Raw genomic sequence first — 15,137 nt, 5'->3', positions numbered from 1 at the left:
AGTTTGGATTTGTGGTCAGGGTGTGAACTTGCTACTACAATCGCATTTCAGCTCTCAGCTGCCACCAAAGAGAGGAGAACCCCAGAGGGATGGAAGTAAGGCCAACAATAATCTAGAAGGAAGCCAGGATAAGATGTCACCTCTCTGGCCTCTGAGCCCATGCGATTCCCACTGCACCAGCCACTTCAAGCCAGGGGTGGTGGGAAGTGCTCTAGACTGCAAGCCATGAGACATAGGTGCTAATGCCAGCTCAGTCCCTGTCGGCTATTTGCCTTTGAATGAGTCATGTCTCTTGCAGTTTGATCATTCAGTGAAGATCCTAGAAATACTAAGAGTCATACTCATCAACTTCACACAGCTGAATTCCCAATTGGGAAACATAGACATAGACCAGATAGAGTCTGTTGATCGTCTGCTCCAGCCAGGCTGAGAATAGACAGGTCCCCAGGAGGATCAAGCAGCCCAGGAGGGAAGCCCCACCATTAAATCAGCAGGTCCAGAGGAGAAAGTGGGCAGCGAGAGCAAGTCTCAGTCAAAGCAGACGTTGCCTTCACCGGGAGCAGGGGACTGTGGATGGACGGTTGCCCAGGACCCTTGCAGATCGGCTATTCTGTGACTCTCTGCGGCTGCTGAAACCACCACACCCACCCACAGAGGACATTTATTTGGGGGACTCTGAGTCTCAGTAACAGAACCATCCCCATTCCTAGGGTTCTCTTCAAATTATTTGCTAGAACTTAAATAAGACTGAGCCTCTTCCAGGCCTGTCCCAGCACAGGGTGGCATCCAAAGAAACCCAATCCAATTCCTTAAAGTTTTAGAAAGAAACAAGTCCTTCCAGAAGCTCTCTTGATGAAGCAGCAAAAGGGAGGTTACATACATGACACATACCAAGGCTGCCCCAAAATAATTTTCGTCTTCTCCTCCACACACTGTGTAGCCTCCCTTCTCCCACAGCCTAGCTGGCCTTAACCTTAGTTATCTTCACTTCCTGTCCCCTCCCCAACTAGCCCGTCTTATGTAAGAGCTTCTGGCTGGCCCCCAGCTTCTATCATTCTCCTCTCCACCACTTACCCTGAATAGCACCACAAAATCCCAGCAACTGGCTCCAGCCATTGGAAACACATTTGGCTGCATGAATCAGAAAACTAAAATTATCAGTGGCTTAAACACTCAAGGTCTTAGTCTTGCATATCAGAATTCTGGAAGTCATCTATCAAGGGCTTGTATACTAGTTCCCTTACACCTTCCACTCTCCCCTCTGCTGTATCTGGCAGTGGCCTCTGTTGCCAGGCCTAAGAAAGCTGCTGCAGCAAGCAGCCACCATGTATGTTCCCAGCCTCAGAAAGGAGAAAGGGGATGAGAAGGGCACACACCCACCTTTAAGGATACTTCCCAGAGTCTTGCTAAAGTTCAGGATGCAGAAGGATGAAAAGGCTTTTGATCTTGTATTAACGCCAAGAAAAACACAGACAAAATAAAAACCACACTTTTCTATGGGTCTAGCAAAGGGCAAAGGATGCAAGGAAGCCTTGATGAACTGAATTGCAGAAGGAAACGAGCCCTTCATAGGTGAGTAGAAGGTCATTGCAGCTTCCCCACCAGAGAAGGGTTGGGGAGCTGGTCTGGGCACACTCGGCATGTTAGGAGAGGAGAGATTTTCCAGCGATGAGGAGAAATGAGCCTAGACTTAGCTGGCTGTGCCTGTAAGAGTCAACCAAAGATACTGCCTGTGGCATAGAACCAGGGATGTTTCTCATAGGTTTGGCCTTAGGCAACGAGGGGAGCTGGTAGAACAGTCCACGCCAACTGCTGCCTCTGCAACTAGTGTTCAGCCTGAAGTCACTAGAGGTCAGTCAGATCAGCAGTCAGAAAGGAAAGCTGAACGTGGCAAGGACAAACTGGAATTAAAAGGATGAACTGGGGCCTATGAAGACAGCTGAACCCACAAGGACAAACTGGAATCCCCATTGCTCACTCACTCTTTCCAAGCTTAATGCTCTGAATGACCTACTAGAAAAGTTAATACCTTTCACCTTAGAGATGCACGTGCAGTTGACCCACAACTCGGAGAAGATGGAAGGGATCTCATGGGAGCTAGAGAAGCCGGTGGTCAGGTGCTGCCCCCACCAACTAGCATTCCTGGTGCCCTCGCTGACCTTCAGAATATAAACCGACATAGTGGCAGCTTCACATCTATCTTCCAAGTCTTGTGCAAAATGTCTCTTGTGGCCTAAATTAATCCAGAAGCACAGGGAAGGAAATTTTGGGAAGCATAGCTCCAGCCAAACTCATGAAATATAGAGCTACCACAAACTGTGTAGGCTGGCAGGGGTGGAGTCTGGGAGAGACCCAAATGTAAAAATAAATTACTCTGACCAACAATTCTCCCACTGCCAAAACTTTTGCCAAGAAAGGAGTCATGAATTAAGGGCAGGTAAGCAGAGACAAATGACTTAGTTCTACTTGACTTCACAGTGATTAGATTTCGGGGCGCTGAGAAATTGAATACAAGTGAACCAAAAATATCTGAAACTGCAATCCAACCTCGCCCCACTCAAATACTGGCCAGATAGAAAGGCAGGAGGTTGGGAAGAACTAATGACAGATGAACTTATCAAGGCTGCAGGCCAACCAGACTCTAGGAGGAGTTTGAATGATTAGCACTCGCCCTGTTTTCAAGGCAGAGGAGTGAGTCTGTGCTGTCTGGAAAACAAACGAAACAAACAAACAAACAAATTATTCTTCAGTCTCCACAATAAAAAAATTATGAAACCTTCAAAGCAAGAATGTGTAACCAAAAGTCAGGAAAAGCAACAGTCAATAGAAGCAGAACCACAGACAGCCTAATAGTTAGAATTGACAGACAAGACATTTAAATCAATTGTTATAAATATGTTAAATAAGTTATATAAAAAGATGAATATAATGGCTGAATAGAAGGTTATTTCAAGATAAAAATAGAAAGGAAAATAAAAATTAACAAAAGAACCAAACAGAAATTCTATAACTGAAAAATAAAAACAATATATTGTGGGATTTATAACATATGTAAAAGTAAAATATGATAACAATAGCACAAAATATGGGAAGGGAATACATGGTCTTACAATATTCATGAATTCAAGGTAGACTGTGATAAATTAAGGATACCTATCAAATCCCTAGAGAAACCTTTACAAAAGAATTAAGAGATATAGCTAATGGTCCAATGGAATATGACATAAAATATGAAATACACATAGTTAATTAAAAAGAAGACAGAAAAAAAGGAACAAAGAACAGATGGAACATAAAATAACATAACAGGATGGTAGACTTAAACACCATCATATCAAATAATTGCATTACATGTAAATAAATTAAACACTCCTATTTAGAGGTAGAGCTTGTCAGACTAGATACAAAGGCAAGGCCAAACTATATGCTGCATACAAGAGCCATACTATAAATACAAATGTAAATGTGAATGGATAGGGAAAAAATACCATCCAAAAACTAATCCTAAGGATGTTGAAGTGGCTATCATAATATCAGACAAAGTAGATTTTATAATAAAAAATATTATCAGGGGGAATTAATGATAAATGGCCAATTCATTTAAAAGACTTAACAGTGATGGATATCCCATTACCCTGATTTGATCATTACATATTGTATCGAGGTGTCAAAATATCACATGTACCCCAAAAACATATACAACTACTATATATCAATAAAATAAATAATTTTAAAAGATGTGATAATTTTCAATACATATATACCTAATCACATAACTTCAAAATGCATGTGTCAGAAATCAATAGAAATAAAAGGTAGAAATAGACAAATCCAAAACCATAAAAGTATGTTTTAACATCACATTTTCAGAAATTCATAGAATAGACAAAATATCAGTAGGAATATAGAAAATCTGAATAACACTATTAACTAGCTTTACCTAATTGACATTTACAAAATATACTAAGCCATGATATATCTCAAAAAATGTTAAGTGATAAAAATAATTCATAGTATGATTCTCTGATCAAATGTAGTTAAATTATAAATCAATAATTTAAAAATCAAGAAAATTCCTAAGTATTTGGAACTTAAACAACACTCTTCTAGGCAATCCATGGGTCAATGAAGAAATCACATGAGAAACTGAATATATTTTCAACTGGATGATAATGAAATCACAACTTATCAAAATTTATGGAATGCAGCCAAAGCATACTTAGAGGGAAATTTACATTCTTAAGTGTTTATATTAGAGCAGAAAGATTTAAAATCATACTCTGGTTTCTCTTCAGAGCGTATAAATCTTTCACCTTTTAAAATCAGTAATCTATTCCTCTACTTTAAGAAGCTAGAAAAATAAGAGCAAACATTACAAAACAAGTAAAAGGTAGAAAATAATAAAAAGTAGAAATCAATGAAATATATAACATGTGAACAATAGAGAATATCAGTAAGATTAAAAGTTGATTCTTTGTCTAGATTAATAAAACTGATAAACCCTAGCAAAGCTAATCAAGAAAAAAAAAAGAAAATTTCCAATATTATGAATAAAAGCACATCACTATAGACCTTATGTATGCTAAAAGGGTAATAAGGTAATAATATTAATAATTTTATATCAATAAATTTTCCTTCTTAGATTAAATGAAAAATTCCCTGTAAATTGCAACTTAACAAAATTGACATAAGTAAAAATGGAAAATTTGAAGAACCCTATATCTGTCAAAAAAATATTAAGTTATAATTGAAAACCTTCCCACAAACAAAATTCCAGGCCCAAATGGGTTCCCTGATGAATTCTAGTCAAGGAAGAAATATTTAAGGAAGAAATAATATTAATCTTACAAAAACTCTTCCATAAAATAGAAGAAGGAGCATTTGCCAATATGTTTTTACGGGACCTGTATAACCTTGTTACTAAAACAAAGATATCACAAGATAAGACATTACAAACTAATGTCCCTCATTAATATAGACACAAAGATCCTTAACAAAATTTCAGCAATATATAAAAGGGATAACACGTTATAACTAAGTGGGATTTATTTCAGGTACACAGGATTAATTTCACATATAAAACAATCAATGCAATGTACCACATTAACAGAATAAAGGAGAAAAATCAAATAATCATTGCAGTAGTAGCAGACAAAACATGAGCAAAATTCAACATTCATTCATTTTTTCCCATGCCATGATTTAGTGAAAAGAAAAAAAAAATTCATTCATCTTTTAAAACAGCAACAAAAACAAACAAAAAACACCTCTAAGAAAATATAAATGGAAGGAAACTTCCTCGATTTTCTCAAGTGTAGTTATGAAAATCATCCAATGCACATCATACTTAATGATGACATACTGAATGCTTTTCAAGATCAGAAACAAGGTAAGGATGTTTGCTCTCACCATTTCTGTTCAATATTGTGTTGCAGACATAGTGAAATCCTGCAAGAAAAAGAAATATATAGTATTAGGTTTGCAAAGAAAGAAGTAAAATTATCTTTATTTGCAGATGATGATTGTTTATATAAAAACACCTAAGAAATCTCTGAAAAGCTACTTAATGAAACTAATAACTTAATTTAGCAACATTAAGAATAATCAGGCAATATATAAGACAGCTGAATTTCTACCTACAAGCAGCAAATAATTACACACTGGAATTTTTAAAAGAATAACACCTATGATAGCATTTACTTAGGGGAAAATTTAACAAAATAACATGCAAACCTTCTAGACTGAAAAGTATGAACATTGCTGAGAAAAACTAAAAGAGACCTGAAAAATGAAATGATATACCATTTTTTTAGATTATGAAAATTCAATATTCTTAGGATATTTATTCTTCCCAGATTCAAAACAGCCCCAATAAAAATGCTACTTTCTATAGAAATTGAAATACTGACTCTAAAATTTATATGGAAATAAATGCAAAGGACCTAAATTAGCCAAAACAATTTTGGAAAAGAAAACTCACACCATTTGATTCCAAAACTTACAACAAACCCACACTGATTAAAACAGTGTGGTATTGGCATAGAGACAAAAATATAAATGGAATAGAATAGAGAGTCCAGAAGTAAACCCAAATATATACTGTCAACTTATTTTTGATGAAACAGTAAGGCAGTTTTGCAGGGAGGAGTCTTTTCAACAAATGAGGCTAGAACAACTAGACATCCATGCAAGGGGAATAAAATGAACCTCCACCCCTACCTCATTCCATACCCCAAAATAATTTGAGATGGAAAATAGACCTTCATGTAAAAGCTAAAACTATAGAGCTTCTAAGAGAAATTGTTTGAAAATAATTTCAAAAATTTGAGTTAAAGATGTCTTAAAGAGCAAAGAAGCATAAACCATAAAAAAATCAATAATTTGTATTTTATCAAAATTAAAAACTTGTACCCTTAAAAAAAAATCCAAGTTGTGTTTTAAAGCTCATTGCTTAAAAAAACGAACAAAAAAAACCTTGTACTTGCTTGAAAAACACTGTTAAGCAAGCCACTGACTGAAAGAAAATACGTGCAAAATATAAATCTGATAAAGGACTTCTTTCCAGAACATATAAATAAGTCTTACAACTCAATCAAAAGAAGGCACCCTAATAAAAAAGGAGGAACAAAGATTTGAACAGATATTTCACCAATTTGAACAGATATTTCACCAATAAGATATACGGATGAATTAATCACATGAAAATATGCTCAATGCTATTAGTCACAGGAAGATGCAAATTAAAGCCACACTTAGCGCACGCCTGTACTCCTAAAACTTTGGGAGGCCAAGGCGGGCGGATAGCTCAAGGTCAGGAGTTCGAAACCAGCCTGAGCAACAGCGAGATCCTATCTCTACTAAAAAATAGAAAGAAATTAATTGGCCAACTAAAAATATAGAAAAAATTAGCCAGGCATGGTGGCGCATGCCTGTCGTGCCAGCTACTCGGGAGGCTGAGGCAGGAGGATCGCTTGAGCCCAGGAGTTTGAGGTTGCCGTGAGCTAGGCTGATGCCACGGCACTCTAGCCTGGGCAACAAAGTGAGACTCTGTCTCAAAAAAAAAAGCTACACTTAGGTGCCACTACACACCCATTATAATGGCTAAAATTAAAATGATTGATGATACTAAGTGTGGGTGAGACTATGGAGCAAGAAGAACTCTCATGCATCAGTGGTGGGAATGGAAAATGGTACAATCACTTTGGAAAATAATCTGGCAGTTTCTTGTAAAGTTAAACATATAGTCTAGTGATTCAAGTTCTAAGTTTTTATACAAGAGAAATTAAAGAATATGTCCACACTGTACACAAATGTTCATAGAAGCTTCATGCATAATAGCCCAAAACTGGAACCAACCCACCAGTTGCTATGCCCTTCATTAGATAAGCAAATTGTGGCACTTCAATACAATGGAATGTATCCAGCTATAAAAAGGGGGGGGGGACTAAAACATGTAATTACATGGATAAAATTCAGAAAAAAAAAAACATGCTGAGTGGAGAAAGTCAGGTACAAGAAAGTATATACTATATGATTCTGTTTATTTGAAATTTTACAAAAGGCAAAACTGACCTGTAGTGACAAAAGCAGATCAGTGGCCGACCAGGGCTGTGAATGGGAAGGAAGGATGAAGATTGGCTGCAAAGAGGCATTTAGAGAATTTTTCAGATGATGGAAATGTTCTATATCTTGCTTGTGGTGGTAGTTACACAGATATGTGCATTTGTGAAAACTCTTTGAACTCTACACTTAGAAAGGAATGCATCTTATTATATAAAAATTATGCCTCAATAAAGTGAATCTCTGAAAAACACAAGCAGCCCAATTTTACAATGGGCAAAACTCTTAAATAGACACCTCATGAAAGAATATGAAAAGGTAATAAGCACAAGAAAATGTTCAACGTTACTAGTCCACAGTCCACAGTCAACAGGGAAATGCAAATGAAAACTATCAATACAAGATATGAATATATACTCACTAGAATGGCTGAAATGAAAAAGACTGACAATACTAAATGCTGGTGAGGACATGAAGCCACTGAAACTCTCATTATGTTGCTGGTAGAATGTGAAACAGGACAAACACTGCGAAAAACTCTTTGGCAATTTCTTATAAAGTTAAACATGCCTCTACCCCCTGATCCAGCAATTCCATTCCTAAGAGAAACGAAAATACATGTCCACAAAGAGACTTGTACAAACATGTTCATATGTGACAGCCTTATTCTAACAGTCCTAAACCAGAAACATCCCAAATGCCCATCAACAGGAGAATGGATGAAATGTGACACATCTATGCAATGGAACACTACTCAGTGATCAAAAGGAATAAACAGTAGATTTGAGCAACAACATGGATCATTGTCACAGACATTGTGCTCAGTGAAGGAAGCTAGATACAAAAGGGTACGTACTGTAAAATTCCATTTCTATGAAGTTCAAGAACAGGCAACACTAACCTATGTGCTAGAAAACAGGACGATGATTGGCCCAGGGTTAGGGGTTTATCAGGACTAGGGCATGGAGGAGGATAAAATGGAAATGGAGATGTAGGGAACTTTCTGGGATAATGAAAGTGTTCTTCATCTCGCTTGGAGTGCATACATTTGTCAAAGTTCATAGAACTACACAGCTAAAACCTGTATGTAAGTTATACTTCAATTTTTTAAAAAAACAACAAAAGAAGAAAGAACAAAAGAAGTTGAACACATCACCACATCACTTCTGCATGGACCCCAAACACCAGAATTTGGTCATATGCCCACACTTAGCCGTAAGAGAGACTGGGAATCAGTCTTTATTCCAAGTGGCTTTGTGCCCGATTAAAATTTGGAGGTATTTTCACTGTAGAAGCAGAGACTTGATTTAGAAGGATAATTAACAGTCCCTGTCATTAGCCAAGGAAGTAAATGATCCTTCTTTTGAGGGAAGTGTGTTCAAAGAAGACTTCAAATACTTATAATTTAGTTTAATAATTCTTCTAATTCTCGCTGTCATGCTACTTTCTGTAATTTTTCAGTGTTTCCTTTACTCACTGTAATCAGGCAAGACCACTATTTCTGCATTGACCATAACCTTGAGAATCTGCCAAGGGCATGCTGGGTGACAAGTGGAAAGGGACATGAAGGAAAGGGGGTAGCAGGACTGGGAAGGAAAATGAAACAGCCTCGAAAGTGTGAATGAAAACCTGCACAGGAAACATGGCATGTGTGACATTTGCCACCTCCAGTTAGAAGGAGCCACCTCCTTTGTGTCTAAAGCTTAGCTTGGCTTCCTTTTGCAGGATTTTGCTGTTTTTAGCCGGTACTGATAGACTCAGTAGCAGTAGCACTCCTAGTCCCTTGAAGTCTTCAGTCCCTGCAAAGACAGTGCTGGGGACATCTGCCACAAACACAGATCTTCCTCTCCATAGATAATCCAACCTGGACGCTGCTACCACACTAGGATTTTCCTACAAAGAATCATGTTCCCTAGGCAGTACCTGGGGAAAAGCATGACTTCCATTCCCATGGGAGCAGTGCACAGCTGATTTCATTGCTGCAAGTAACCCTACACCTGTGCTACCTCAGTCTCCCTCACATTCAGTCAACCAGCAAACATTCATTGAGCTTCTGCTTTGCCTGGAGGTAGGCTCAAAGCTGGGAATACACAGAAAGCACAGAACTGCAGCCTGGGCTGGGGGTTAACCTCCTGTTCCCAGCCCACCCTCCAGATGAAGCCCCTTGACACTGACATCATCCAGAACCACACCCAAGAACCCCAGAACCAAGCACTCTGGGAACAAGCCCTGGTCTATTTCTCCAACCACCTCCCTGCCCCACTCCCCCACGCCAGCCCTGCTACCAGTCTGCTCCTGCGGGAGCCAGACACAGCCTCTCTCCGAATATAGATGGATGAGAGCTGAGCAGGGTCTGCTTGATGAAATTGGTCTATGGGCTGCCTCCAAGATCTGGCTGCAAGGAGAATGGGCTGGAAATTGCACAGCCATTATCTTCGCTGACAACCCCCCTCCCCATCTTTTCATATAATGAATTGCATGGAGAGCTCAGCTGTCATGAAAGCTTTAGAATTCCAGCCCTACCATCCTCCAGGACATCCTTAGAGGTTATCTCAGCAAGGCAGGTGGAAGAGGAAAGAGAAAAGCTTAACCCTGTAAGAATAATTATGATGTATTATTAGCAACTGATGGCAATCTAATACAGGATTTTCAATATAGACGCTGCTGGCTGTAATTTTTCTCTGTCATATGTGCACATACAAAAAGACTACAATTTAATGACTCCAAAGTTCAGTGCAGTTTCTCCAACTAAATTTAGTTCCATAGAAGCACTGTCTTAATGCAGATCATTTTAATAAAACAGAGATACAGTTTGAATGTTGAAGATACTTTTCAGGGTAGATGGAAATGTTATGATTAGTGTGTTTATAGGATAAGACCACTAGTTGGCATTAGTGTTGAGTTTGTACAGCCATGCTAACTGCGTTCGGTGCAGAAATCAGAATGACACTCAAAATGACAGAACCACATTTGCACAGATCTACTCACGTGTGAGTAACTTGCAAGCAGGAAGGCTGTCTTATTAGATTCTCTCTATCTCCAGCTCCTGCACAATGCTGGGCACAAGCAGAGGGTTGATAAACAGTTGCTGGCTGGATAGACAAATGGATGGATGGATCGATCAATGGATACATGGAGACATAACTTTAGTGGTTTATTTTAATGTGTTAGGAAAACAATGTTACAAAGAGGCTGAAAAGCTGAGGATATAAATTTGAAACACTGTAATGTGATTGCCTGAAATATCTTTGGCTTGGTTAAAAAATGTCAATACCTGTCTGTGTCTGTAAATCAATCTTTTGTGCTTCCCTGTCCTGGTCAGATTTAGAATGCAAAAAAATAGAAACCTCTATAGGTATTTCTCTGCCTTAGCTTGAGTTCCCCCAGAGCAGATGCTGGGACAGGGTTGACGTACAGGTGTTTATTTGGAGGTGAGCCCAGGAAGTGCAAGTGCAGAAGCAGGGAAAGTGAGACAGGAAGGGAGAGAAATCAGTAACGTTTGTAATAATGAGTGGGTTATCCCTGTGGGCAACTGGGGCTCAACCTCACTGGGGACTCTCTGAGAAATCATGTGGAACATGTCCCAAATTGTCCCACCAGGATAGAAAGCTGGGCACTTACCTACCAAATCCCATCTGCCACAGACTGGAAGTTGCTCCAGGACATTAACACCTTCCCCCTCCCATTGCATCTGCATTTAGCGGAGTAAATTCCAGGAGCTGGAAAAAGCCCTCAACCAGAGAACCAGGTTGGCTTGGGCATTTCAGGAGACAAGCAGGGAACTGTCCACACAGCTGCAGGTGAACCAGGTGTGCTAAAGGTGTGGGGAGGATGGGAGTGTGGCATTCACAGCATCGCACCCGCAGCACTTTAACAGGAAGGAATTGAATACAGGGAATTAGATGCTCACAACATTATTGGAAGGGCTAGAGCAGTTGTCTGACACCAGCCTCCAAGAATGACTCACAGAACAAATAGAACTGACCCACTGGGGGATTTTGGACCTCTGAGGCCACCACTGCTGCTGCTGTTGCTACTACAACGCTCTCTCCTCAGCCAGGAGACTAGAGAATGGGCTTTGCAACATGGCTGCAGGAAATCCGCGCGTTTCCATGACTTTATTCAGCATCAGAAAATAGCCTAAAGGGGCAGGAAGAAGGCCTTCGCCACACTTCCCCTATCCCAGCCTTGTACCCCTGCACCTAACTGACACAACCTAGTTTGCATCTGGGACACGAGCTATAAGGGGGTCTGGGAAATGGGGTGTTTAGCTTTCCAATGGCCCTAACTAGGAGGGTGGAGCAGGTTTGAGGAAGCTGATGTGCTGTGCTGCCATACTCTGTAGCAATGCCCTCAGCCTGTGTGTCCATCACCGTCCCGAGCCCCTCCCTGAGCACACACCTGTGGCCCCTGCTCTGCCGACCCATGGAAGCCAGCATCAGTGAGGACAGGACAACATGGGTCTGCCTGCTTTGCACTGCAGCCACACAAGCCTTCTCTCAGTTCCCCAAAAGCTCCAGCCCTCCCCAGCCACAGGGCCTTTGCACATACTATTCCCCTATGCCAGAATGGTCTCCCCACCTCGCCTGCCACCCCCTTCTAGGTAATGTTATCATTTGAATTGTAGCTCAAACAATGCCTGCTTCAGGAAACCTGCCCTGGCTCTCCAGATTAGACCAATTCCCTCTATTAGATGCTCACTTAGTATTAATACTATAGCATTTGTAGAGTATTAACTGATAGCAAGCTCCCCTGGACAGCCACACATCATGACAGCACGCCTTTGAGTGTCTGTGTCACCTTGGCTTGTAGGTCTAGACTAAATCTGGTCCAGCCTGGCCCACACACTGTCTCACTCCCACAGCCACGGCCACAGTCCTTGTTCTTGAAGACGTGGTGAAGCTGGGTGGCATCCTTGTGCTTGCTTCCTCTATCCAGTGAAATACCCTGACGTCACAATTTGTGTTCTGTAAATATGTTACTGCCGAGGTATGTCAGCGCCTTACCGCAGCCCCCTGGGCACGCGGCATCTTCCCGCGACACAAGCATGGCAGTGGCGGACCTGGGCGTCAGGCAGACCTAAGCTCCAATCTTGGCTCTGATGCTTACTAGTCGTATCGCCCGAGGCAAGCTATTTTATCTTTCCCAGCCTCGCTTTTCTTATCTTTAAACAGGAATAATAAATACCAACCTTGGAGAGTTATTATAAGAACGAAGCAAAATAAATCGAGAGAGAGAGAGCAAGCCACTGCCTGGCACCCAGGCGTGTGTCGTGACCATCATCGTCATTTGGGGGAGGCTCTTGCGGTCTTCGTCAGGTAGCGTGGCATGTCGGGTTCTGTGGCTTAAGATGTCACATCTAACTCTTCCCCAGAAGGAAGGGGACGGACGTTAGAGGCTCCGGGTAGAAAAGAGCTGGGACTCCTTCTGCGTCCTGCACTCGTGGATCTAACGGGCTTTGCAGAGCCCACCGGGGTGGCAGAGGACCCTGACTCACCCTTTTGGAAAGCAATGTGGAGATATTGATCAAATCCGGAGGAAAAATCCGTATCTTTTGACCCAGTAATTCCACTCCTGGACTACATGGTAAAGACGTAACTCAGCGGGAGCCACCAGCTTCCCGTGAGCATGTTCGTGCCAGCCGGCACGCTGAGACTCTGCAGCCGCTCGGAGACTCGCCGTGAGGTCTGCGCGGAAACAAGGTGGGCCGTTTCTGCTGGCACGTGAAGGGCAAATGCCAGGTCCCGTGCGGGGTCTGCCTGAAGACACAGGGGCCAAAAGGGGACATGCAAAGTGGAAGCAGCTGGGAAGGGGGAAGCCCGAGGGAATTTTAGAAACTGGCCTTTCATGTTCACTTTAATGCAATGCTGTTTTCACAGGTTTCAAATGACCAGCCTACTGGGCACCTGCCCGCAGGTGACCGGACGCCTAAGGAAACCTCAGTCTTAACTGATGAAATTAGAAGTGTCCTTTCCCAGTAGAACAGTCGAATGTGCTTAAATACATGCTGCAAATAAGGTTCTCTAGGACAGATGAGGCAAGTGATGTTGGAGAGACCAACTAGGTAGTGGGGAAAATCAAATCTCTCCCAGCTAGAATGAGGAACAGTTACTGTCATTTAAAGGTTCATAAACTTGAGACCAGGTGTGGTGGCTCATGCCTGTAATCCTAGCACTCTAGGAGGCTGAGGCAGGCAGATTTTTTGAGCTCAGGAGTTCGAGACCAACCTGAGCAAGAGCAAGACCCCATCTCTACCAAAAATAGAAAAAATTAGCTGGGCATGGTGGCATGCACCTGTAGTCCCAGCTACTCAGGAGGCTGAGGCAGGAGGATCACTTGAGCCCAGGAGTTTGAGGTTGCTGTGAGCGAGGCTGACGCCACGGCACTCTAGCCAGGACAACAGAGTGAGACTCTGTCTCAAACAAAATTAAAAAATTAAAAGAAAAAAACCTAAAGGATCATGAATTCTTCAAATGAGTTTTAAAGGCTCACGATAAGACAAACAGACAAGGTTCTCCCATTCTGATGCATGAGAAGTAGAGATGCCTCACTTCGGTGCCATAGAGAGGAGGCAGAAACGACCAGAAATGTGCCACCCAAACAGAACGTTTTAGTGGCGCGGCTCTGAAAGCCATCTGCAGCCGACAGCATTTATAGTTGGCATTTATAGTTGAGTTGCAGCGTTTGATTCCAGTGTTTCTCCCCCGGTCCTTGGACAAGAAGCTGACTCGGGGATGTTCATTCTATGAAAACACCCAGAAACCGGCATTACCCAAATTTATGAACATAGAAACCCTCTCAAACTTAGGACTTGGGGACGCTAACCAGGTGTTCAGCGCTGGGCGGCGTCAATTAGCCAGAGTTCTGAGACTCAACATGAGGAGGAAAACACGACGGACTCTGGATGCGTTCAGACCCAGTGGAGGCTGGGCACACTCAGCCCAATTTCTTGATGGTTCTGCCTCTAAAGCTATAATGAAATTCAGTATTCAGAGTGGTGCCTCTTTGGCCTTGCCATCTCCTCAGTGTCACACCCAGGCGGCGGGACAAGGGACGGCCAGAAGTGACAACTGTCTCAGGAGTAGACAAGGGCCAGGCTGGGTGGGCAGAGAGCCACTCTGGGCAGGGGCCAGTAGCGCTGGCCAAGACACCTGGAAGGACTGTGGTACCGAATCTGGGTCCCTCGGTTCTGAAGCAGCGGGGGTGCAAGGCAGAGACAGACCATAGGAAGCAAAGCCGGAGCATCATCTCTTGGAGCTCGGGCAACAGAGGAGGGTGACAGCCGCAGGCAGGTGGCAGGGCCGATGGGGGCCCTGCTGTGACAGGACAGGGTGCGGGGACAGCAGGCATGAGGTGATCAGAGAATTATTTCTGTTCTCATCGGGGCTGAGAGGCCCCTCCCCACATGGTGCCCAGGAGCTCTGGCCCACGCTACCCAGGCCTGACTTCAAACACGCCCCACTGTCGGCCTGGGCCCTTTGTGGTTTGGGAAGGTGGCCATCGTCCCAGTTGGGCTCCCCTACGGCAGACCCTGAGCTAAGGACGTTTGGGAGATAAAGAACAAACAAGTAGAAGAG

The sequence above is a fragment of the Microcebus murinus genome, chromosome 14 (assembly GCF_040939455.1).
Source record: "Microcebus murinus isolate Inina chromosome 14, M.murinus_Inina_mat1.0, whole genome shotgun sequence".
NCBI classification, from domain to species: domain Eukaryota; kingdom Metazoa; phylum Chordata; class Mammalia; order Primates; family Cheirogaleidae; genus Microcebus; species Microcebus murinus.
The sequence above is the reverse complement of the archived record's forward strand: the minus strand, read 5'-3'. Positions refer to the sequence as shown.